Source organism: Elaeis guineensis, chromosome 12 (assembly GCF_000442705.2).
Source record: "Elaeis guineensis isolate ETL-2024a chromosome 12, EG11, whole genome shotgun sequence".
Classification (NCBI taxonomy): domain Eukaryota; kingdom Viridiplantae; phylum Streptophyta; class Magnoliopsida; order Arecales; family Arecaceae; genus Elaeis; species Elaeis guineensis.
The window spans coordinates 78,710,672-78,733,573 of record NC_026004.2 but is presented as its reverse complement, the minus strand read 5'-3'; the positions used below and the strand labels follow the sequence as shown (position 1 = coordinate 78,733,573).

At 32.6% G+C, this 22,902-nt stretch overlaps 2 non-coding genes across 2 annotated transcripts; both read left to right on the top strand.

Moving 5' to 3' along the window:
* Positions 1-11,911: 11,911 nt before the first annotated feature.
* Positions 11,912-12,009, top strand: LOC114912888 (U6 spliceosomal RNA). The gene has a single exon (XR_003798879.1). It is a non-coding gene; the product is annotated as a U6 spliceosomal RNA (small nuclear RNA).
* Positions 12,010-15,024: 3,015 nt separating this feature from the next.
* LOC114912887 (U6 spliceosomal RNA) lies at positions 15,025-15,127 on the top strand. Its single transcript, XR_003798878.2, has one exon. It is a non-coding gene; the product is annotated as a U6 spliceosomal RNA (small nuclear RNA).
* The last annotated feature ends 7,775 nt before the right edge of the window (positions 15,128-22,902 follow it).

Below are 22,902 nucleotides of genomic sequence, written 5' to 3'. Positions count from 1 at the left end.
ATCCCAATTCATCACACTTGATGCTAAGAATGGAGGGATGGTTACCTTTGGAGACAATGGTAAAGGAAAGATCATCGGTATAGGTAACATTGGTATCACTCCCTCCAAGTTTATTGAAAATATTTTATTAGTAGATGGTTTAAAATATAATTTATTAAGCATCAGTCAATTTTGTGATAAAAGATATAAAGTTATTTTTGAATCCTCTGTTTGCATTGTAACTAGTCCTATTAATGAAGGCATTAAATTTATTGGACATAGACATGACAATGTTTATATGGTAGATTTGAATGATCTATCCAAAATAAACATGCAATGCCTAGTATCCTTGAATACCAAGATTAATGAAACTAGTTGGCTTTGGCATCGTAGGCTTGCACATATTAGCATGCACTTACTTTCAAAACTCATTAAGAAAGAATTGGTTATTGGTTTACCCAAATTAAATTTTGAAAAGGATAGAATTTGTGATGCATGCCAACTAGATAAAGAAGCACGAGTCTTATTCAAATCTAAAAATATTGTTTCAACTTCTAGACCATTAGAATTATTGCACATAGATTTATTTGGATCCACTAGAACTACTAGTCTAGGTGGAAAACGATATGATTTTATAAATATTGATGATTTTTTTTATTTTACATGGGTCTTCTTTTTGGCACATAAGGATGAAACTTTTCATATTTTTGATTGTCGATGTTTTGTTTTGAATAATGGTAAAGAAAGACTAAAAAAATTTGATGCTAAATCTGATGAAGTGATTTTTCTTGGTTACTTCTCTTCTAACAAAGCTTTTAGAGTTTTCAACAAAAGAACTTTAATAGTAGAGGAGTCAATACATGTTGTTTTTGATAAAACTAACGATCTTCCTTCAAGAAGAATGAAGGTATTAATGATGCAGATCCTCTTATAGAAGGGATAAAGGAGATCACTCTAAAAGACTCAACCATTCAAGATGATGAAGAATATGAAGACAAACAGGATGAGAAAAGTGAAAAATAACCTGCAGGTACAAATGATCTATCCAAAGAATGGAGGTATGATCACAATCACTCCAAGAAACTAATCATTGGTGATCTTACACATGGTGTAAGAACTTATTCCTCTCTTAAAGATGCATTCAATCATTGTGCTTTTGTCTCTCATCTTGAACCTAAAACTATAGAAGAAGCTGAAAAAGATTATAATTGGATTAATGCAATGCAAGAAGAACTTAATCAATTTAAAAAAAATAATGTATGGATCTTAGTATCAAGACCTAAAAACTACTCAATAATTGGCACAAAATGGGTATATAGGAATAAATTGGATGAACATGAAAATATGATAAGAAATAAGGCAAGATTAGTTGCAAAAGGTTATAATCAAGAAGAAATAATTGATTTTGATGAGACTTTTGCACCTGTTGCTAGATTAGAGGCAATTAGACTTCTACTTGCTTATGCTTGCTTTATGAAATTTAAATTATTCCAAATGGATGTCAAAAGTGCCTTTTTAAATAGATATATTGCTGAAGAAGTCTATGTAGAACAATCCTCAGATTTTGAAAATCATGCTTTTCCCAATCATATTTTTAAATTAAATAAAGCTTTATATGATTTGAAACAAGCACCTAGGGCTTGGTATGAAAGGTTAAGCAAATTTCTACTCAATAATGACTTTTCAAGAGAAAATGTAGACACAATATTTTTCATTAAAAAAAATCAAAATGATATATTAGTTATACAAATATATGTTGATGACATTATTTTTGGGTCTACTAATGAATCTCTTTGTCAAAATTTTGCAAAGCTCATGCAGGAGGAGTTCTAGATGAGCATGATGGGAGAACTTACATTCTTCCTCGGACTCCAAATCAAACAAACAAAAGAAGGAATCTCCATCACTCAAAGCAAGTACACAAGAGAATTACTTAAGAGATTTGGAATGGAGAACTCCAAACCAATTGACACACCCATGAGCCCAACATGTAAGCTTGACAAGGACGAAGAAGGTAAGAGTGTAGACTTAAAATTTTATAGAGGCATGATTGATTCTCTATTATATTTAACTGTTAGTAGACCTGATATCATGTTTAGTGTTTGCCTGTGTGCTCGATTTCAATCAAATCCAAAAGAATCACACTTGAATGCTGTTAAAAGAATCTTTAGATATTTAAATGGTACACAAATTCTAGGATTATGGTATTCTAAGGACTTATTAATTGACCTAATAGGATATTCAGATGCCGATTTTGCTGGATGTAAATTAGATAGAAAAAGTACTAGTGAAATTTGCCAATTTCTTGGAGTAAACCTAATCTCTTGGTTTAGCAAGAAATAAAATTCGGTAGCACTGTCTACGGCCGAGGTCGAATACATTGCAGCCGGAAGTTGTTGTGCTCAAATCTTATGGATTAAGCAACAACTCGAAGACTTTGGTATCAAACTTAATGAAACTCCTATAAGATGTGATAACACTAGTGCTATAAATCTCACTAAAAATCCAATTCAACATTCTAGGTCAAAACATATTGAAATCAGACATCATTTCATAAGAGAATATGTTCAAAATAAAGACATAATTCTTGACTATGTTTGTACTGAAAAATAATTAGCTGACATCTTTACCAAAGCCTTAAGTGAAGATAGATTTTATGAAATTAGGAGAGAACTAGGAATCCTTGATCCATCTACTTAGGTGTCTCTCTGATTCTAAGATATCAATATCAAAAATTTCTTTAGCTTAATTCTCATCTTTTGAGCTCAATCATCCAAAATAATCATTCTCATAATCAATTTTTGGGTATACATCCTTCTTATAATATTTTAAATTTTTTCAAAATTGTTTCACCATTTTTCTGAATTTCTCTATGCCATGAGTCGACCCCTAGGGTCGACCCTAGGGTAAACTTGTAATTTTTGACCAAATCTTTCGGGCGCTTCCTTTTGTTGGAAAACCTCCCTTAAGCCAACCCAACTCTTCATCTTCCTCCTTCCACCAAGCCAAAAGACTCCCTCTCTTCTTCCTCAAACCCAGGTTCTTCTCCAAAAACTCTTCTCCCACCATCTCTCATTCTCTAAATCATCCTCTCGGAACCCAGCTCCTCCCTTTTTTTTTTCTTTCTTTCTTCATTTTGAGCGAGTCAAGTTTGCCCTAGACTCTACTCGTCTTCTCCAGATCGGCACTCCTCCTCTCCAAAATCCTTACCATTTCCCTAAAAACCTTTTATCTCTCCACACATTTAATCTCCTAAGATCCTTGCTAGCTCTGGTTGTGCAAATGGCTCCGAAAATGAAGCTTCCATAAAGGAGAAAATCAGTCCGCGGGTTGGAAGAGGATGTGCGTCGAAAGAGACAGGCAACCGAGACCACGTCAGCTTCAATCCCTGCTCCTGCATCTGCTCCAACTACATATCGGTCTCCAATTAGTCCCAGTAAGATACCCCTCTCTGATAGAAAGGTAGAGCCCGACAAAAAATTGATTTCAAATTTTTTGAAAAGGAAAGGTTCTCTATCGGATCAAAAATCAAGGACCAAGGTTGAAAATTCTACTGCTCACTTAAAGAAAATACCTATGTGGATCTTGTTAGAGAATTTTATTTGAACTTGAGCTATAGCAATGAAACAGTAAAATCCATAGTAAAGGGTATAGAAATTATCCTTGATCCTATGCTTTTGGGAAAAATTCTTCATTTACCCTGTGAGGGATACACAAACATGGAACTCCCAGTTAAGGAGGAGGAAATAAATGTAATTCTAGGAAGAACCTTCATGGGAAGCCTAAACAAATTAGAGGCCAAGATCCTTTCCATTGAGATGAGGCTTCTATACCAGATGGTAACTAAGTTATTCTTCCCTAGAAGTGGTAGATATGATCTCCTCTCTGGCCGAGACATCTGCATTATGTATCATGTCATTACTCAAACCCCCCTGAACCTCCCGGCATTGATGATTGAAGCTATGAGAGAAACCTTGAATAGGTCCAAGGCACATTTGCCTTTCGGTATGGCTCTCACTTTAGTATTCAGGAGGTTTGGAGTTAGCTTTGAGGGGGAGGCAGTAGCTAGACTTTCTCACTCCGACACTATCAATCGCCATACTCTGCACCGCATGGGATTTTTTAAGACTGATGGTGGTTGGACAAAAAGTGTGGAAGAGAGAGCTTTGGACAGAGCAGAGGAGGAAGGACCATCATCACCTCTCCATGATCACAGGGTTGTATCTCCAGACATTCAGTTTGTTTCTGACCATGAGGCTGGGCCGTCAGAGTCTTTGAGGAGGTACACTTCAGTCCAGTAGCTGGACAGCAGAGCACATCTCTCAGAGATCAGATTGGCTGATGACCAGATAGAGATGATATCTCAGCGCGTAGCTTCCATACTATCTCGTCAGATGGGTACTTCAGTTTTTGCTCAGGGATCGACATTTCATGATGTATCTGATCAGACACTGATCCCCCACATCTCCACTGTGTTTCAGATGATTTTTGATCAGTCAGTTCACATCGAGCAGCTTGAGGGTTGTGTGGTGAGACTGACTGGCAGAGTATTCGACTTGCAGAGGTAAGTACTAGCTCTAGCCCATCCACAGCCACATGAGGACATCACTGAGGTCTCAGACCTATCTGCGGAGGCAGCCAGACTGCGAGGAGTCTTGGAGAGTGGGTTTGATTTTCTGAGGAGAGAGATCAGGGGCTCTAGTGAGCATGCTTCCACTTAGTTCACTGTACTACTACAATCTGTTTCAAGAGCTCTGAACCTTCTGGACACCATCAGACTCTCTCTTGTAGCTCAGTCCTTTGCTTCTCAGGCTTCAGGATCTTCTCACCCCTCCACTCGTGCTGGCACCTCTATCCGTGGCAGAGGCAGACGCGGTCGAGGTCGAGCTCATGGACATGATCCTTCATCCCCTCACCCCATCTCTGATTCATCAGACTCCGATCCATCCAGCCATGATATCTACTAGATCCAGTGTAGTCTATCTTTTCTTTAGTTTTTGTCTAGGATCTATCTTGTAGTTGTTGACTGATTGACTTTTGGATAGTTTCTATCCATGTCTTTTGTACTCTAAGTCAACACTTATGTATTGAAATATCTTTGTATTCACTCATCTTTTGGGTATATATATACTTTAACTTTCAATGAATATCTCTGATCGAATGGAGTTACTTTTAAATTCTGAAATACTTGAATAGCAATATCTTTTTAATAAGCAAATTGATATATTTTTTTTTATGATTGCTATATTGAGGGGGAGTAAAACAATAAGCAATAAAGAAGGAAGCTAAAAATGTAAAATTGATCCCATCAAAAGGAAGGAATAGAGAAAATATATTCAAAAAAGGGGGAGTAGAGAATCTTAATTGATGCTGTCAAAAAGGGAGAGTAGAGAATCAAGATTGAGATTGAGTAAAGCAATAAGAGCAATAAAGATTGCACATTAAGCACCAATTCAAAAATCGAGAAGAGGATTTTGATTAAGTAATAAGAGCATTAAAGAATGAACAATACATGTGTCACATGCCTTTTTCTTTTCAAGCAAATGCACTTATAAGCAAATTTTAAATTTATCTTTAAACTGATTATGATGCATTTCGTTCCAATACTTGACTATAATATCTAAGTGATGCATCTTCATAAATTTGAAATTCATGTTCAATACTTTATATATGCTTTTGCTCAAGTATTTTGTCATCATCAAAAAGGAGGAGATTGTTGCTCCTTGAATTGATTTTGATGATTACAAAGTATTTGAGGGGATTACTAATGATTTTGGCTTGGAAAAAGATTTATTGTACTTCAGGGACAAAATCATAATTTTACCAAGTTTTGATTTGGAAGTCTCAAGAGCAAGAACACAATATTTGTAATCTATTGGAGGCAATTTTAATATTTTTGGATGTGTATTTTGAAAGAAAATTATGTTTATAAATTTGAGTCAACCCCATGAGTCGACTCATAGCAAAAAGGGCTGAACGACACGTTATTTTTAGTTGGCACACCCAATTGAGTCGACCCCATGAGTCGATCCCTGTGCATGAGTCGACCCTATGAGTCGACCTCTATTGCTGTGCAAGCCAAAAATACAGAACTGTTAATTTTTGTTTTATGCCATATGAGCTGACCCCATGAGTCGACCCCTGTGACCCCATGAGTCGACTCATGAGCATGAGTCGACCCCTGCGACGAAAAAGTTTCGCAACGGTTAATTTTTTGCTCATTTTGGCTGCATTTAATGTCCATTTAATGTGCTCTAACGGCTCTATTTCAGCCCAGATTACTCTCCACTATTATTTGAAATTATATAAAGGGACTTAAAGGAGGGAATCAAAAACAAGAGAAGGGTTTTGAAGAGAATTTCAAGCATACATTTCAGCCCTAAGCAAAGAGCCCTCTTGAAGTTAAAGAAGCTTTCATTTCAAGTTCACCAGCTCCTCAAGTGCTCATTCAAGTCTCCAACCACCTTGAGAAAATCAGAAAGAGCTTTCTTCTACTTGAGTAAAGTGTATTTAAAGCTTCATTCACTCATTAAAGGAGCTTTATTAGTATTTTTGTGCAATTAATTGTAATACTCCTTTTGAGTTATTATTTTTATTTTGGAAGGGTTTCAAAATGTGGGAAGGTTGATCCGAACCTTGAATCAGATTGTATTGGGTTGGCTTGTACCTGGAAAATAAGTGTTCTAGCTTGGAATAGCTAGAGTCGGAGGTTCTGACATTGTATTGGGTTGGCTTGTACCCGAGAAACAAGTGGACTAGCTTGGGATAGCTAGAGTCGGAGTTTCCGACGAGTGTATTCAGGTTGAATACAAGTTAGTGGATTGAAATTCTCAAGTAGGACCTTGGAGAGTGGATGTAGGTGCAAGGTTGGCACCGAACTACTATAAATCCTCTTGTTTGTATTGTGCTTAATTGCTCTCCTTTTAAACTTCTTTATTCTCTTGCATTCTTGCATCCAACCATTACCCTCGCTTCAATTATACTCTCCTTACTTATCTTGCTATTGTTAAGTATCCTTCATAAGTTGTAAGTTAAGTTTAAATTTTTTAGAAACCCAATTCACCCCCCCTCTTGGGTTGCATAGCTGGGCGACAAACTCCTTCATGGTTGATCATGCTTACAAGAAGACATTGTCAGATCATTGTATTTATGTGCAAAAATTTAATGATGGTGATTTTATCATTTTTTTATTGTACATCGATGATATGCTTGTTGTGGGTTGTGATATGAAGAAGATTTGTATGTTGGAGGATGAACTTAGTAAATCCTTTGCTAGAAGGATTTGGGTGCCATAAAGTAAGTACTTGGCATGTAGATTTCTTGTGATAGAGAAATCAAAAAATTATGACTGTCACAAGAAGGTTATATTGAGAAGGTGCTTCAAAGATTTAGTATGGACAAAGCCAAGCTTGTGAGTTCTTCATTAGCCCATCACTTCAGGATAAGTTATCAACAATATCCTTCTACTGATGTAGAAAAGGAGGAGATGAGACATATTCCCTATGCTTTGATGATTGGTAGTTTAATGTATGCAATGGTGTGTACAAGACCCGATATTGGTCATTCAGTAGATATTGTAAGTAGATTTCTTTCAAATTCGGACAAACAACATTAGATGGCAGTGAAGTGGATCTTGAGATATCTACATGGCACTTCTAAATTTTGTTTGTGCTTGGAAGGTGAGAGGCCATTGCTTGAAGGATATACTGATGCCGATATGGCGGGTGATATTGATTCGAGAAAGTCAACTTTAGGTTATTTAGTCATATTTACAGGGGAAGCTGTGTCATGGCAATCTAAGCTCCAGAATTATGTAACCTTATCTACCACAGAAGCTGAATATATTGCGGTGATGGAGGCATGCAAGGAAATCTTTGGATAAAGCGATTTTTACAAGAGCTCGGGATGAAGCAGGACAAGTATGTTGTTCATTGTGATAGCCAGAGCACAATTTACCTGAGTAAGAACTTTATATTCCATTCTAAGTTAAAGCATATTGATGTGCGCATGCATTGGATTCGAGATGTGCTGGAGCAAAAAGAATTGTATCTCGAAAAGATTCATACTGACATGAATGGAGCTGATATGATGACAAAGGAACTTTCAAGAGAGAAGTTGGAGGTGTGCAGAGAGGTCGCTGGTTTGATATTGGTGGATTCCTCCTCATAAGTCGGGAGGGAGAGTTTGTTGGGTTTTATCCCTCCTTAATGAGGATGACCCAACTGATCAGCGTAAAGCCCTCGTGAAGAAACCCAAAGCTCGTGCAGAGGTCAAGGAGTTATGGGAGCAGCCTACAGAAGGATCAGCCAAAGAGGTAGAAGGTTCTGCATCCAAGTCGATTCAATTCCAGCATGAGTTAACTCGACTTTATGCGAATCGACTAGGTTTTAGTCTGAGTTGACTCGGTTTTAGAGAAAAAATTATACAGGGAGCTATATTTTTAGGACCCTATAGACGGTATGCAGACGAGTCGACTCAATTTCAGCATGAGTTGACTCGGTTCCAGATGAGTCGACTCAGTTTTAGTTTGAGTTAACTCGATTTTCGTGATGCGGTTTGGGCTAACTTTTTTTAGGATTTCGAGGCCTATTTAAAGGTGGGTCATGAGGGTTCTGCATACATGCACTCAGAGCGGCGTGAGGAGCCTTTCTTGAGATCAAAATGTGGAGATCTATTTTGTGTGTGATAGATCTTTGCTCTCTACTTGTTTTTGAGGGATTTTGCTTGTAATTATTTTTGTATTGGATCTTTTGGAAAGAGTGATTTGTTTAGCTTGGCTCCATAATTTTTTTCCGATACAGATTTTTTCATATAAAATCTTGATGTTCCTTAATTTTATTTTTGCTCTATTTATTTTATGTGCGCCTTTCTATCCGGGGTTGGTTCTTGTCAGTAAAATATTTGGGAGAGAAGAGGATCGAAATGATTTGTATTCCTGCACCTCAGCCATAATAATTCTTACCCTTTAAATAATGTTGTGTTGGTGCATCTAAGAAGCAACACTTGCTACATATTTATTTTTTTGAAACCAAGTCTAAGCTTCTCCTCAGTTAGCTTTGTTGTTTCTCTTCTTTTAAATGAAATTGTTCTGATACATCTAAGGGCAAACTCCTACCATATATACATATATATAATCTGGTGCCAGTCAGAAGAGGTGTGAGGAAAGCAAATGCATTGGAGATAATCTATCCGCCGAGCTTATTTATATTCTTCATTTTATTTTTTTTAATTATTGAACTTAATGGTTTTGATTTTAAAATATGATTATATTATTGGTAATCTTTATTTTTTGGAGATTGAGAGAGAGCTCTAAGCTCAAGCCTACCCTCCTTTTGCTGCAATATAGGTTATTGGGCTGATTGATCTTAGTACACATTGAATATGAGGTTCCAAGTAATAGAAATATAAAAAGAGAGTGAGTTGAAGTGCTTCAGAATCCGATCCTCAAGATCTGAGTTATATTTTTCACGAGAAAGAATGATTGATCTTCTTTTACAGTATAAACTAGCGAAACTTTTTACCTAATAAACTAGCGAAACTTCCTACCTAATATGCTAGCGAAACTTCATCAAAAAAAAAAAAAACACAAAAATGATAAGGATAATAAACTCTTTTTCTTTTATTTTTTATTTTAGAATAAAAATTAATGAAAAGAGAGAGGATGATAGAATTCCAACTCCAAACATTCATCCTAAAGTGTTAGTTGAGTGGCTAATTTAGTTAAATCAATTGGTTCTGATGTCTTTTTTATAATATATCTATATTGTACTTACAATACGACAAATCAAAATAATTATGATAAAATACTAGTGAATATCAAAAAGCATAATTATTAATGACCTAAGCATAGCCAGCATAAATGCTTAGTTTGAGACGAGCTTATATTTTTCTTAATTTAGAGGGTGCTCTATTTTTTGTTTTTCTTTTTAACTTTTTGTTGTCGTCGTCGTCTTAATGATCATTTTGAACAAATAATCTTTCTGGTGGTTAATATGAATAATTTTGAGAAATTATTCTTAGTTTTTAGTAGAGGTATTAAGGATATGGTAACTACCTGTTCTTGTAAGGACTCCACAAACAGAATATCGGCAAAGAGAAGAAGAAGAAGCTGGCCTGTGTCTAGCATGGACTCATGGAGCTAGAGAAGACATACATTTAGAAATGAGTAATTATAAATAATCAAGTAATCCCGCAAACCTAAAGGACAAAAGATTTTAGGAGTCAATTTAAGTTCATATACTGCAATTAATTCAATGTCTTTGTCGAATCGTTCTTGACAGATAGATATTTTTTTTTTCTTTTTATTTTTCCCAGATATACATGATTGTTCAGTGGCTCCCAGTACATAAAACCTTTATTCAGGAATGAAGAATTGGGACAGCCTGACATATTCGGAGTAGGTAGAAGAACAGTAAATAAATAAATAAATATTGGCCGATCAGTGAGGAGTGAGTCTGACTCATATCACCATCCAAAATCTGAAAAAATATATAAAGTTTAAAACTCTTTTAAGTTCAAACCATGAAAAACACGAAAATTTCAGAGATTATTTTGTACCAAAATAGTATAAGTGTGCAACTCTTTCAATTCAAAATATGGAAACAAATAAGAAAAGAATTTGAGAAATAATATGTACTAAAAAGACATGTTGTAGCCAATATGTTTTGAATCTCGCTTACAGGTCATGCAAGTTAATGAGCATAGTTCATATATGTTTGTATTTCTCCTTTCATGCAGCAACGATATCCATCTTCATGATTGGACTTGCAATGTTGATTCTATTTTCAAGTTAATCTGCATATTATGTTTACCCCAAATGCCATCTTTTCAAAGTTGGATTTCTATATCTCGACATAATAAGTACGAATTCTAGAAGACAAATTTGTGCTGTCTATTTTGGTATATAATTATTCATTATTGAGTGTTTACAAGATGATTGATGATATGTGCTGGTAGTTTATCACTATTGCCGAGAAAGAACACATTCTCTCTTTTTTTTTAAATAAGCTGATTTAGGATATAATTTTAGTTTTTTGAAAACAAAGTGAAGTTGCAGTTGTAGAAACTAGTGTTCTGGAAAATATTTTTCAAGCAAAATATTCTTTAAGAAAATGTTTTCAAAGAAAAGATATTTAGTTGTTTAGACTAAAATACTATAGAGGTTGAGTATTAAATCATAAATAACTGAGAGAGATAAAGTTAATTTTTTAAAAATTTCAAAAATATTTTTCTGTTAATCAGAAAACTAATTTTCGTTGACCAATGAAAATCATTGTCTTTGTAATTACTAGTGATTACTTTAGTTTATGATATAGAAGTCATGAGGGATGCCAAACACGCTCTCCTCTCAGTTGATCATAGATTGGGTGACTTTGTTTTGATTGCACGAAATAGAATTTGACTGAATGAATTAGACAACTAATTTCCAATTTTAGCTCAAAATAAAAAAATAAAAAATTTAGATTGTTCTGTATTCATCAATTGTTCTTATAATACGTAAATCCTACATTAGTTTTATGAGCATCAAATAAAAAGCTTCTCATAATAGATCGTAAGGATACATTAAAACCCAATTGCTTTCTTTCAAAACTCCAAGACAGATTTTCTTTTGTTCTACTCAAAAATAAATAAATAAAAAAATAAAAGGAAAAAGGCAAAGTTTCCATTCTTCTCTTTGAGAGAGAACTTATATATATTGGTCATATGGCACTTCAGGCTGGATAAGCCCAAAATTCTGGGCTGGCTTTAGTTGCGAAGAAGAATTGCAAACTAGTACATAAAGTCCATCTCAGTAGGGCTTAATTGAAAAGACAAAACAAAACTAGCCCACAAAATAATGGAACTAAGTTGTTATGTGTTCTAATTACAAGCTCACCAAAATCCCACATCGATTGCTTTAGTAATCCTAAACAAGTTTTTAAAAAGAAAGCAGCATTTTTCAGGACATTTCGATAAAATTGGTAAAGAGAAAATTAGCATAACCTCTGCACAAGGATGACATATTTAAATTGATAAAATAGTCCAATTTTTTTCCTTCATACCCATCTAAATTTTGAAAAAAAAAAAAAAGAACTAACAGCTTAGTAGAGAATTCTTTCTTTTTGTTTCCCTTCAAAAACAATTTTTTTCTTTTTATATTTTTCTAAAGTTATGGAATAGTAGAGAACTTATAGCTTAGTAGAGAATTTTTTCTTCTTTTTTCCCTTGAACACCAATCTTCTTCTTTTTCTATTTTTCGAAAGTTATGAAATAGTAGAGATTTTAATAGAAATTTAAGTTCACTTCTTGAGCTCTTTGATTTTAAGAATTCCTGTAAATGAAGAAGTTATCAAGTACCTTCAAATGCAATGTAATTATTGCTCTCATTTCTTTCTTCAAGAAAAAAAAAATGTGCTACTACCAATAAGTTTAGTAAATTTATTGGTGATAAGTCTCTCTTTTTCTCTTTTTTTTTTCTTATCTTTTTTTTTTAGTTTAGTTTAGTTTATTTTGATATTTTTCACTTAATTGATGGATTATATAATCTATGCAATTGGTAGTTTTAGGGCTTCTTTATTGATATAATAATCTAGAGTTCATGAGTTGCATCTACCTTGAAGTTGGCTCCAGCTTCAATTATTCTTACGGATTTAGTATATGGTATGAAATATGGATTTCAAATTGCTATAGACTATGGGATGGAAAATGTTTTTTCAGAAAAATACATAGATGTCAAAATTATGTGATAAAATAGCTGTAGAGTGAGTTATAAGATTTGAGAGTTGTATATTATCCCAATTCATTAGATTGAATAGATTCATCTATGAACTATGTTATAAATAATGTATGACTTCTTGATTAATTACTATACTATATTTTCTTTAAAAAAAAAGTAATATAACTATCAAAAAAATTTAAGAAGAAATCTTATACATGTACCTTGAAATTGTAAAAGAGATGATTATTTACAAAACAAAGGTCCAAAGGCCTGTTTAAATAGACAAAATTAAAAAAAAAAAGACCTAAAGGCCTAAACTCAACTCATGGAACATGTAGAATAAATTTTCATACCTGTTTTCAATCTCTTATAGCTGAAACGGATATTCGGTAACCCATCATACTGTGAGATGTATATCCTTCAAAGGTGAAAGATGCTTTTTTTTTTTTAATCCTAAATCCTTTAATTGCAATCTGCTTTATAAATAGTAATTTTTTTATTCATCTAAATAATTAAAATTCAAGTAAAATTTAGAACCTGAGGAATGCGATGATAATCTTATTTTACATTTTGGCTTTGAACGCTTCGAGGCCTTGACCTACACGTCCGATGATACACCAAGGAGTGGTCCTCTCCAATCCAATTTCTTCATCGATAGGTGGGGTTAATGAATTCGTAGGTTACTGTATGTATGTATGTATGTATGTGTGTGTATATATATGTATGTGTATGTGTGTGTGAAATGTATTCTTTACTTCTGAATAATTCAGATAGCTTATTTTTTATTTAAGATGGAGCTCTCAATTTTTTTTTCTTTTTATTTTTTCTGTTAAAATTTTTTTCATGTACTAAAACAAATATATTTTATTTTCTAAGATATTTTTCCTGTGTTATTTTTTTCATAAAAGAAAAATAGAAAAAAGAATTGGTCCAATGGCATGATCGATGCTTCCCTAAATAGGTGCATCTTGTATGCTTATGCACTTTATTTCATGATGCCTCGTGATCTTTCAAGATCAAAATATAAATTATTTAGGAGATATCAATATTATGATTCTATTATTCTAAAATATAAACTTATGAATATATTGGCCATCTTTCTCTCTACTGACAAAAACTCTAAGAAAATAAAAAGCTGAATTTTAATATTGGGGTTGCCACCAACAAAATCAGATGGTTGTGAACCCTTTCTTCTCTCTTTGTGATATTTTTTCATTTATTTTAACTTTTTCTTTTTGATTCCAATGATATCTCACTCTACAGTAATAGTTATGTATAAATCCTAATCTAGTGGTGACCTAACCTGCCTTGTTAGTAGTGTTAAATTATATGTAATTTGGTATTATATTCTAGGGTCTATATGTTACATTTGTCCCGACGTTAGTTCCAAATTCAATTGCTATTACAGATATATTATATGATATAGATTATGGCTTTTAAATTACTATAGACTGCTGGATAGGAAATATTTTTTAAAAAAATATATAGAGACGAAAAAATGCATAGCAAAATAGCCACATAATGAGCTAGATGGATCTAGCCAGAGATTTGAGAGTTATGCTTTGTATTTAATGATTAGATAATAGATTGATCTTTGAAAATCATTAAATTTAATATATTGATGTATGAATTACATTATAGATCTTGTATAACTTCTTGACTAATATATTACATTTTCTCAAAAAAAATATAAACTTAGAACTTTAATTTCCATCATAAAACCTAGCAAAGAAAAGCATAACTTCAAACAGTAACATTATTTCATCATCTTATCAAGGCAAAATAAAAAGATCTAATGGTTATACAACCATATATACTAGGGTACCGTAGAGAATAAATTAATCTCGATTTCAATTATACACACGATCTCCATATACCTTAGTAATACTTAAGTAATTGACAGCCAATTTTGACCACATTTTAACAGAAAATTTTATTAATAATGATTTAAAGAAATAGATACTGATCAGACTCTATCAATTGATCAGTGGTGCTTAATTAATTAACAACACAGCAATTCATCACATTTTCTTTTCTTTTATTTTGTGGGAAAGCTTGTTCTCTATCATAACTTTCAATTGCACACTTAACCCTTGCACACTTAACCCTTGGCCAGCTCAAGCTGAAAGGCCTTGGTAAGCCCAAGATTCTGGGCCCAACTTTACTTACCAAAAAGAATTGCAGAATGATCCATAAGTCCATCCAAGTTGGGCTAAATGGAAAAGACAAAACAAAACACGCCCACAAAAGTTGTGATGTATTTCTACTTACAAGCGAACCAAAATCCCACATCCATTGGTTTAACAATCTTAAACAAGTTTTTCATTAGAAAGCAGAGATTATAAGTTGTTCCCGAAGGGACATGCAATAAATTTGGAACGATATAATGAAGATTAGCATGGTTTATGTGTAAGGATGACACGCATAAATTAAGAAATGATCCAATCTAGTTTTCTTTATACCCATTTAAATTTTTCCCTTCACACCAATTTCCTTCTTTTTATCTACTAGCATTTTTCTCATGTATGTTGCAAGGGAATAATTATGGCTTAATTGATGTGAAAAATTAAATATAATATATGAATATAATAATTTTGAGTACGAAAGCATATAATAATGATTAAATTATAAAAAAATTTATCAAATTATTGACTATTTACTAATTTTGATATAATTCAATATCTATTAATTAGTAATTTAAATTACTTAGAATTTATTTTTTATGCGTATTTTCTAATTAATTCTTGTGTTATATATTTTTTATTTTGGTTTAAGGTTTAGAGTTGGGTTTAAGATTAGAACTGGAAACATAATTAATTAGTCATCTTATTTTTTTGTTTGGTTAATGATTTAGGGTTATGGGTTAGAATTAGAATTAAAAATATAATTAATTAGTTATTTTAGATTTAAAAATATAATTAATTATTTATTAATATGTAAAAATAAAATAAACTTTTAATTTTATACTAATCTTTTATTTACTTTTATGTAAGTAGTATAAATATATATTTTTTAAGTTATTGAATAATAGAGAGTTTATTGAAATTTAAGTTCTTTTTTTGAGCTCTTTAAGAATTCCTGTAAATGAAGAAGTGGTTGTCAAGTAGTTAACAACTCAAAAAAAAAAAAAAAAAAAAGAAGACCTTCAGCACCCAGCAATTGTAACCGAATATGATTATTACTAACCAAAGGCTTATCTAAGCTTTAAGAATAAATAAATAAATAAATAAATAAAACAAAAAGCCTGGACTCAATTCATGGAACATGTGGAACAAAAATTTATAGCAACTTATAATCTGTGATAGCTAAAAGAATATCTGATTTGAACCCGTTTAGCTGGTAAATTAGCTTCTTTTAGGCTCTAAATATCATACATACTAGTAATTTGAGATTGCACCCAAAAAATATAATATTTGATGATTTTGGTCGATCAAGTGAAATTGGTTCCATAAATGCAAATTGTTTTATAATACCAAGTGAAGTGCCATGGGAAGCTAGTTTCTAGGAAAGTGGGAGTTGGGGAACAAGCTTCGTTCCTTTATCTGTACTTCAACTACATAAACCCCAAAAGAAAAAAAAAAAAATAATAAAAATAATATATATATATATATATATATATATATATATATATATATATATATATATATATATATATATATATATATATATATATATATATATATATATTGAGGTGGTGGAGTTGGACATTTTTATGTAATATTATATTAAGGTGATTTTATTAAAATTAGGAATAGAATTTTATTTTTAGAATTATTGAAATTAAGAATATAATTAATTATTTTTTAACATAAAAATAAAATTAGTTAATTTTTTTAAAAATTAAGAATAAAATTTATTAATCAAAATAAAATAAACATTTAACTTTAATTTAACTCTTATCATGTGATTATTATTTGTGCTTGAATGACCATTCTTTCTTGTTTGCTTGGATTTTGATATGTTTAAGATTTAACTGAATCTTGAGTTTAAGCTATAGTTTTAATTGTCTACTAATGTGCATGCATTAGAAAATAATGATATCCAAATTGATTTGGTAGAATCTGAGACAGAAGTTTTTTGGTTTCTTTTTTTTTTTCCTTTCTTTTGTCTAAGTGAGCAGCAATTCCTAATCAAATAGTTTATATTTTGTGTAGTTTCATGAACAAAAAGAAAATTGAGATAAGAAAATCAAAGAAAGTAGAATTTGCTAATCATATACGGCATCTATAACACACAAATAAGCAATTCTCTCAATTGATGCAAACTTAAAAATTACATTAACATTAACTGAGTATTCTTTCCTTTCTCTAACCAAGGATTTTAATAGAAAATATTATTTGACAAATGTTGATGAAATGCAGGATTAGTTTAGAACACTTATTGGTTTGGAGAAGTTGCATATGGCAAATTCTAGGGCTATTTCCGGTGTTAGATTTTACTGTCACGACATATTGATCAGCGAAGTAATGGATTTCTTTTGGAACATAAATTATTATATGTTATTAATTATTGGGGGAGGGAGACCATGATAGAATTTAAATTCTCCCCTTGAACTACTAATTTGGTAGTTAATTAAACTAATTTAACTGTTTCTTTTTTTCTTGAAAGCAATAAAATATATGTTTTCTATGGACAAGAAATTGTACTTGAAATATTGATGGACTTTGAGTTTGCTTGATTGAGATTGTTGGTAGAAACCCATTAGGGCAGGAAGTATTAATGTGTGACTGATTAAAACAAAACTTTTAGAAAGCATTTGGTAGCATATGTTTCTTTGGAAGTAAAGATTACTGATTAACGTGTGGGCTGTAGCAGCTTCAAAGACCTTTTTTTTTTTTTTTTTCCTTTTTAATTTTAAATTGTTCTGTACTCAGCTGTTCTCATTGTAAGTAAGACCGGCATTAGTTTTATGAACGTCAAATAGAGAGCCACTTATAATAAATGGCAAGATATGTTAAAACCCAATTGTTTTCTTTCAAAGACAGATTTTCTTTTGTTCTTAGGGGAAAAAAATGTAAGGGCCTCAGTGGAAAATAACATGTTTTTTTAGAAATTTTTTTATAGAGTATGAAAAATAGAGTTTTTTTTATTCAAATACGTTATGTTTCTAAATGAACAAATTAAAACCTGATTTTTTTTCTTTTTTTCAATTATTATATATAACTTTGAAAATTCTTAGAATGATGTTTTTCATATTTTTCTTATTAAAGTCTATTTTATTTTTTATTTTCAAAATTTTTTTCTTATAAAAAATAAACTCTATCTCTCACATTTGACATTGCTTATTTCTTTTTATGACAATATTTACTTTATAATATGATTAATTATTCTTTCTAAAAATAAATATCTTTTTCTTAATTTTTATTTTTTAATAAAATAAAAAAATAAATAAAAATAAATTTCTACAGCTGAAGATGGCCTAAGATTTCCTTTTCTTTTCTTTTCTTTTGTGGGGAAAAAAACTCATTATTTATCATCACTTTCAGTTGGGTTACTCAATATTTTTAGTGACCGATTTGCAGCTTAGGCCAAAAAGTTGGCTGACTTTTGTTGGAATAAAAGGAGGGAAGTATTTTGTACACCATATGTGATACAATAAAATTGATATAAAGTATGCTGCATTATCTTATCGGACCACATAATCTCTATTTTTCAATGCTCATTAAATATCCATAGTTTCATTTTTTTTATTTAAAATTTTGAATGATGAAAATATTTTTCTATTTTAAAAAAATCATGACATCCGTGATCTATTTATGACATTTCGTGGTCTGTTATGACGTCTTAAAGATATATTATGACTTACTAAAAATAGAAAGTCATAAGGAGAGAAGAATATTTTCGTCATTAAAAAATTATAAAATTTATGAAATTTATGAATTTTTGTCATTTTCGTCATTGAAATTTTATGAATTTTTTAACGATGAAAATGTCATTTCCTCCTTATGACTTTTTGTTTTCAGAAATCCTAATATATCTTTAGGACATCATAACAGGCCACGCGATGTTATAAAGGGATATCATAATTTTTTCAGAATAGAAGATATTTTTATCATTCAAAATTTTAAATCAAAAAATAAAATTAATATATTTAATTTATATAATTGATATATTTAATTTATATTAAAAAGTATGGTTATATGGTTCAATGAAAAAGAGTGGTATTTTTATTGTACTGCATATGGTGCATAAAAAATTTCTCACCAAAGAATTGCAAAATAGCCTAAAAGCACATCTGAGTTGGGCTCAATTGAAAAGACAAAACAAAACTAGCGCTCAGGGTGATGCGTTCTACTTACATGCGAACCAAATTCAGACGTGGACTCGTTTTACAATTTTAAACACATTTTAAGTGGAAAGCAATGATGATAAGGTTGTCCATTCGGAGACATCGATAAAATTGGAATGATACACAAGAATATTAGTATGTTCCCCGTACAGTACAAGGAGAACATGCAAAAATCGATGAATTGTCCAAATTTGTTTTCTTTTATTTTTACTTAATTCCAATCGCTTAAAGACCTAAATAAGCTCAATTCATGGGACGTGGAACAAAAATTTTGACACCAACATAAATGTCTGTTAGCTGAAACAGATATTCTGTTTGCACCTGTTTAATTGGTAAATTAGCATCTTTTACGTACTCTAAATTTAATACATTATAGACTTTTGAGATTCAACCAAAAATAATGCAACATTTGAAGAATTCGGATGATCCAAGTAAAATTAGTTTCATAAATGCATTACGTTTCTCCTATCGTGAGTCTCGACAAGATGGATGTTATAGAAAATTCGTCAAATCCTATATCTGTCATCTGTAAGATTTATTCAACTTGAGTTTTTACTGTAAAATTTCATGAAAATTTCTTTTCTATTATTCACTCTACCATGATTATGGTCTTTAGAACTCAATCTCATAAATCATATAAGCTTATCCTTTATCTACCAAAATCGATAGATTCCATCTAGATGCACATCTTACTCCTTCATTGAACTTGATCAGAATCATCGAAAGAAAGTCTTTCACTGGCAAACTTTATAGAAAGAAACACAATTTTAAAGAGAGAAAGTAGAGAGAAAATAGTGGAAGCATGTGAAGAGAGAGAAAGGAGAGAGGGAAGAGAGAGAAATTGTATCTCTTCTTTTTTTTTTACTTTTTTTTTCTATTCTTTCTTTTTTTTCTTATTTTCTTCTCTTTCTTCTTTTTCCTTTTGGTTCCCCTTGACAAAATAGGAGAAGAGAAGACGGTGTGATGACTTCTTGGCAGTCTCTAGTGGCCGGAAATAAGATGCAAGTGGAAAGGTGCTAGAGGTGGTGGTCGTCCATGGTGGAGGAGCATGGCGAGTAGGTGCGACAGGCATCAGCCAAAGCAAGATAGGGCCAGCTAACCTATTCCGGTTAGATCTCAAGACTGCCTACAGATGATCATGGTACTCAATAGTGACTATGGCCTAAAGGAAGGGATTGACTGAATATTTCAGCAATCAAGGCTGGTAGTGCCGACCGCCAGAATTAGTGAAGATGGTTGAGTTTTAGATTCAAAAATAGGAGAATTCAAATCAGAACAGGACATCCAAGATCCTGACGAATCTGACTATTGTTCATCCAAACTTTATGATTCTAGAGACTAAGGAGAAAGGAAAACAAGATCAATTCAAAGATTAGAAGATCTTACTAGGTAACTTTTTGTGACCATAGAGACGGTGGCTATCAATAATCAGAAGGGAAGAAAAAGCACCTTTGAGGCTCAACTTCGAGACTCAAAATCAATGGTGGAGGTTGAAGGATAGTTGGATTCAATTAAATAAGAGGATTTGGGAAAATTCCTTGAGCACTTGGTTCCTTGGTGATGGACTCTGACTTGGAGTCGACTGGGGAGGAATACTCCTAGTAGGAGTCTTCCCCCAATTTCTTTCTTTTTTTTTGGTGCCTTACAATTCATGCACAGGCTTTTTTTTTGGGCTTTTTTTTTTGTAGGCTGGGTGTGTTGGATTCCGGTGATACAACAGAATATAGATTTCAAAAAATTTTTAACATGCATTCAATAATTGAAAACAAAGTTTAACATTTAAACAAGACCACCGGAATTCAAACCCTAGGAACCCCTTGATGATTATAATCAAACTATAAAAACATGCATATGAGGAGAAGATCAGAAGTCATATACCACCATGAAGATCACAAATTGATGATTTTGAGATCTCTACGAGACTCTAAAGTAGAAATTCTCCAACGGTGATCCACACAGGATTGATCAGGGCCCTTTTCAACTCGACATGGTGCTACAGCCTTCTTCGTAAGTACGCTGTCAATTATCTTTCGCAAGAACTGGTTGTACCATAGCTTATACGCCTTCATGACCTCTACTAGGATCTCTTTAGAAATTCTTCTTCAAAAGATCTCATCACACTTAAATCAGATTTTATGTTCAACATATAAACAATCTGATTTTTAGGACAAGTATCTCATACTTTCCTTTTTTCTTCCACTCTTCCTTTCTATTTTTCTTTTTCTTTTCCTTTCTATTTTCACTTCAGATTTTTTTCACCTCTTCCTCACCTAATCTCACATCCAAAACTATTTTTGGATGAAGTTTATGCCATATGGGGTGCCCCTTAAATAAAGGATGAAGGGGTGCCACACAAGACATCAAGGGGCGCCAACTCTTGGGGTCCCAACTCCCTTACATGCTCCATATTAATTTTTTGCATGTAATCCCATGGGTTAAGGCATGAAACTGAAGTGTTTTACCAACAGAAGGACTCTTCCTCTGTCAGAAAAAATCTGAACGTCGTAATATGGCACGTGGAAAGGGAGAACGCGTGAAATAATTACGAGTCCTTAACTCTTAAGACTCTATCTTATCCAATGCATAAAAGTCGCGTCCCATAATATTTGGCATTCAAACTCCTTCCAGAAGGACTCTCCTTCCTCTTCTATGCCCATAATCCCAAGAGACATCTAATGTCATGAGAAAATAATAAACGTGTAAAAATTAATGGAAAGAAATAAGAGTCCACGTAGAAATGGACTCTTCCATTTCAATGCCAAAAATAGGGCGTCCCACATTTATTTTGGCATGGAGTTCCTTCCAAGAGAAGGACTTCACTTTCTCTTCCATGTCCCACATCCCAAGGCTCCATCTGATGGCACACAAAATTAAGGAATGCATGGAACATGTAAGAAAATTAAGAGGAGTGGAAGAGAAGGACTCCTCTCCTTAAACCCAAAATAAATGTAACGCCACCTTTAATTTTTCGTGTGGTTTTGATGTGGAGATGATGGATTTAAATGGAACACTTCTATTAAAAATCAGATAAGCCACCTATTTAAAAATAGGTTCAAACCCAATCACATTAGGTCAAGGCAACAAGTCTAGGTCAGCACAAACATCTTTGCATTGAACCCAATTGGAAACTTGGATTAATTCATGTGCTAGCAATTCAATTAACCCATTGAATTTATAATAAATTCAAATAGATTGGACCAAGACTAAATTTCTATTCTATGTGACCCATTAGGTTCCAAATCTAACCAGCAGTGGACCCAAACTCTCGATGTAATCCTAATCCGATTGGATTAGATCAGCTCGAGAGTCCATATCAACTAGGACTCTTCCTAATTGATTCTTAAATTAAATTTTTTTAATGATGATGAATCCATAAGTCAAGATTAACGTCTAGCAACATGTTATGACTATCCAGAAGATTTAAAATTTGATGAAAATATCAAAATTATCCTTTCGGGATGAGTTACCGTGCAATTTAATTCTTCGATCATATAACATCTCGGAAAGAACATGGGTATGAAAATATGTCAAACCCAAATACCTAACCATATATATCTCGATTCGATAATGATGACCCGATTGATGAACTAGTAAAAATTTTTTCTACTATTCATCCCTGCTCTGGTCAGAGACTTTCAGAGTCACCATCCTATGAGATCACATAGGATGTTCTCTCCTCTTACAAAGAGTGATCGATTCCTTATTGACTACTCACAATCTCCATGCACACTTCGCCATACCCAGAATATTCCATAAATATATCAAAGTAGTGTGCTAAAAAATAAACCAAAGTAAGGGTTCATGCACATAAGGTATCATGGTGATCTCAGGTCAAAAGATCACATGCACCACTCCTACTGAAGAACCATCTGTCGACATGCTGTAAGACTTTATCAGATGTTCTTTCTGTGGGTCAGTTCCATGAACTCATTCTCTA